Here is a 4,945-nt window from a genome sequence, read left to right on the forward strand (position 1 = left end):
CTAGTTTCAAGGGACGTAAAGTTCATAGAAACTAAAGGTTACTATGAAGAAAGGAGCTGGGAAGATCTGGAAGATCTAGCTCAACCATCTGATAAGGCCGCGAGTCTTAGGATGATCTTGGATGGTCTTGGGATCAATACAACCCAGGATCCAAAAGGGCGAGAAGCACCAGTTCAAAATGAAGCTGAAGACACATCCCATGCTGATCATGAAGGGGGAAACAAGTCTGATACAGCTCATGAGAATGAAGGGAGCTCAAGTCCTGATCAACAAGTGATGCACAATGGAGATGCAACTGAAGAAAGAAGAGATCAGATGGAGGTACGACCTGAAGAAGGGGAAGAGGTACTGAATGAAGCGGCTATAGAACTTGAGGTGGTCAGTGAGCCACTGATGGAGACAGTGCCATTAAGAAGAAGTACGAGAGTAAGGAAGGATCCATCTAACTGGACCAATACCAGAGTCTATTACAATGCTCAAGCCGTTGCACATCCTAGGATGAGTTTAGATACAAGCTACATACCAAGGACCTATGAGGAGGAAATGAAAGATAAAGAGTGGAGAGACTCAGTTGCGGATGAGGCTGATGCTATGATTAAGAATGGAACCTGGTATGAGAGTGAGCTGCCTAAAGGGAAGAAGGCAGTATCATGTAAATGGATATTTACAATCAAGTATCTACCTGATGGGACAATTGATAGGAAGAAGACAAGACTTGTGGCTAGAGGGTTTACTCAAACCTATGGGGAAGATTACATTGATACTTTTGCACCAGTGGCTAAGCTTCACACCATCAGGATCATTTTGTCCATTGCCACCAACCTTGGATGGGACTTATGGCAGATGGATGTGAAAAATGCATTTCTTCAAGGAGAACTTGAAGATGAAGTATATATGCATCCTCCTCCGGGTCTTGAGAGTATGGTTAAGCAAGGAAACGTTTTAAGACTCAAGAAAGCCATCTATGGACTGAAGCAGTCTCCTAGAGCCTGGTATCATAAGCTAAGCACAACCTTGAATGGTAGAGGCTTCCGGAAGTCTGAATTGGATCATACTCTCTTCACCTTAACTACACCATCAGGTATCATCTGTCTTTTGGTCTATGTTGATGACATTATCATTACTGGAAGTGATAAAGTTGGAATACAAGAGACCAAAGACTATCTTAAATCTGTGTTTGAAATCAAAGACTTGGGAGAGATGAAATACTTTCTTGGAATTGAGATCTGTAGATCCAAGGAAGGATTATTTATGTCTCAAATGAAATATACACTTGACCTTTTGAAAGATGCATGAAAACTTGGAGGACAAATGGCCAAGATGCCAATGGAGGATGGGTACAAAGTACCAAGAGAGGGGGAGCTTGAAGACAGCAAGCTGTTTCATGATCCTAAGCTTTATAGAAAGCTAGTGGGTAAGCTAATCTATCTAACAATCACACGGCCTGATATCTGCTTTGCTGTGAATCAGGTGAGTCAACACATGCAAGCTCCAAAAGATCATCATTGGAGGATGGTGGATAGAGTACTAAGCTACCTCAACGGATCACCAGGCCAAGGAGTATGGATGGGATGCAATGGGAGCACCGAAGTGGTTGGCTACTGTGATGCAGATTGGGCTGGAGATAGAGCTGACAGAAGATCAACAACCGGCTGTTGCACCTTCATTTTAGGGAACCTCGTGACTTGGAAGAGCAAGAAGCAAAAGGTTGTCTCTTGCTCTAGTGCAGAAGCTGAGTATAGAGCCATGTTGAAGCTCACCAACGAGTTAGTATGAATCAAGGGGATCTTGAAGCACATTAAGATTGAGCAAGCTACACCAATGACAATGCATTGTGATAACCAAGCAGCAATTCACATTGCCTCCAACTCAGTCTTCCATGAGAGAACCAAGCACATTGAGGTGGATTGTCACAAGGTGAGGCAGATGATAGTCTTGGGGGTGATCTTGCCATGCTACACACAGAGTGAAGATCAGTTGGCTGATGTGTTTACCAAAGCCGCAAGGATGAAGACAATGGTGTCCATCCCTTTTTGGTCGTGGATGAATTGGTGTAGTTTAGTCTGTGGTTAGAATTAAATCGAGTGTAATTAATGTGGTGGTTAGAGTTAGATAATGGTGTGATAAACAGAAGTGATGGCTATCTAGAAAATGGTTGGGTGATAAATAGGAGTGAAGTCTCACTCGTTTTTGTTTGTTGGTTGACATGAATGCATATTCTCTTCCTTCTTTGCCATCTATAAACACACATTCCTCCTTCACTTTTTTATCATCTCCTTCATCCTTCTTCTTAACTTCTTCTCTCTATGGATTCTCAAAGCCAATCTTCTAGCTTTTTAGAATTACTTAACAGTCAAGTACCCAACAATGAAAACCCATCTCGGTTACTGAGTTTTTCACATAGTCCAACCGTTGAGGAATCTTCTTCACGTGCACAAACCGGTGAGGAGAAAAACAAGCAAAGGTGCAAGTGGACAACAGCTGAAGACCTGGTCCTCATAAGTTCATGGCTGAATACCTCCAAGGATCCAGTAGTTGGAAATGAGCAAAAGTCAGGAACCTTTTGGAAGAGGATTGCCACTTATTATAATGCAAGTCCGAAAGTGGTTGGTTTCCCTAAGAGAGAGGTTAGCCACTGTAAGCAAAGGTGGGGAAAGATAAATGAAGGTGTCTGCAAGTTTGTGGGGTCTTATGACGCTGCATCTAAACAGAGGAGCAGTGGCCATAATGAAGATGATGTTTTGAAGGCTGCACATCAAATTTTCACCAATGATTACAAGCTTAAGTTCTCATTGGAGCATGCCTGGCGGGAGCTTAGGAATGATCAGAAATGGTGTGGGACTTATGGAAGTAGTCAACAAAGCTCCGGTTCAAAAAGAAAGAGGGTGGGGGAACAACCATCTTTTCAGTCATCAGCATCTATGCCGAGCGTCAATGCAGATGATGAATCAACAGCTCGGCCTATTGGCGTTAAGGCAGCAAAGGCCAACAAGGGTAAAAGGTCAGTGGGAGAAGGAGAGAAGATTGTGGAAGGGTTTCAGCAAATGTGGGAGCTAAAGCAGAAGGACTTGCAGGAACAGTTTGCTCTCGAGAATATGATGGATAAGGTTAACAAGACCAAACTGCTTAACAGTTTGCTCTCTAGAACAGAGCCACTTAATGAAATAGAAGTGGCTCTTAAGAACAAACTGATGACCGAAATGTTAATGTAATCCTCCAAACTGTCAAAAAAATTATGTATTGTCTTTCTAGTGAATGTTATCAATGTTGATGTTAAATTGCGGTGTTATTCATATCTGTACTGTCTTGATGTGTTATATATGATGATGTTTCTAGATGATGTTTTGATCAACCATTTCTTTGTTCGGCTTTTCAGGGGAACAAGTCACACACATACAGTAATGGCGGCAAGAAAACCAATTGTTTGTGGCCTTTCAGCAGGAGGAATCATACCACCTCTCCCCACGAGTGAATACAGACGATGGTGTTGAGGATATCCCACCAACTGAAGCAGAACTTGTGGAGATATCAGATGACGAAGAAGAAGATTTGGTTGAGTTATCAAGCGATGAATACAGGAGAAATATGGGGTACTTGATTAGGGTGGAGGAAGAAGCAGATGGCATTCCACCTGAGTTCAGAAGGATGGTGCAAATGATGCAAGAGGACGAGAAGAGGCTGAGCGAGGAGAGGTTCAAGATGTTGAAGGCGGGAATCAAGCTAGAAGAGGGACAATCCTCTACGTGTGATGGTAAGAGGAGTATGTGACCGTCTTTGTCGTACTGAGACTGCTTTGTTGTAGTGATGAGTCGGTGATGAGTCCGTGAGTGTCTTTGTCTTTGTCAGTATGCTTTGTTTCTTTTATGTCACATGGACTTTTGTTATATCTTTTATGTCACATGCACTGTCTTTGTTTGAAAGTTGATTGTCTTTTATGTCACATGGACTGTCTATGTTTGAAAGTTGCTTTCCCGTGAATGTCTTTGTTCTCTCTTTAGTTGATTTCAAGTTGTATAAAACTTTCAAGCATCTCACTCTCTCGTATACCTTCAAGCTTTGTTCTCTCTTTCTCTCTTCTTACCAAACCAAGCAACCAAGCTTTGTTCTTCTTTCTCTCTTCAAACCCAAGCCACAAACCATCTTCCCGTGTATAATCCCCTTCGAGATTACCAACCCAAACCCAAATCACATATTATCTTCTTACCAAATCACATTTTATCTTTCTTACCAAATCAAATTCCCTCTCATAACCAAACCAAATCACATTCCCTCTCCTAACCAAACATGGCATCTTCTTCGGAAAACAATTATGAAGATTCACTTGATGATTGCTTTGATCAATATTTTAATCAAGCCTTTGAGGATTTATCCATTCTTCATCAACAAGAAGTTAGGAAACAAAAAAAAAACGAGCCTATATCGAAAGACATCGTGAAGAAGGGCACATGCGTTTATGGAATGATTATTTCAGTGAAACTCCAACATATCCTGAAAATTTCTTCCGACGACGATTTAGAATGAATAAGCGATTGTTCATGCATATTGTTGATCGATTCTCCAATGAGGTTGAATTCTTTCAACAAACGCAAGATGCGCTCGGAAGGAATAGTCTCTCCCCACTTCAGAAGTGTACAGCAGCGATTCGTGTCTTGGCCTATGGTACTGCAGCTGATGCTGTTGACGAATACCTCCGACTCGGTGAAACTACTACTCGGTCATGTGTCGAACATTTTGTGGAAGGCATAATATATTTATTCGGGGAGGAGTATCTAAGAAGACCAACACCGGATGATCTTCAACGTCTACTTAATGTTGCTGAGGCTCGTGGATTTCCCGGGATGATAGGATGCATCGATTGTATGCATTGGGAGTGGAAGAATTGTCCCACGGCTTGGAAAGGGCAATATACACGTGGCTCGGGAAAACCAACAATCGTTTTGGAGAT

Source organism: Brassica oleracea, chromosome C6 (genome assembly GCF_000695525.1).
Source record: "Brassica oleracea var. oleracea cultivar TO1000 chromosome C6, BOL, whole genome shotgun sequence".
NCBI lineage: Eukaryota > Viridiplantae > Streptophyta > Magnoliopsida > Brassicales > Brassicaceae > Brassica > Brassica oleracea.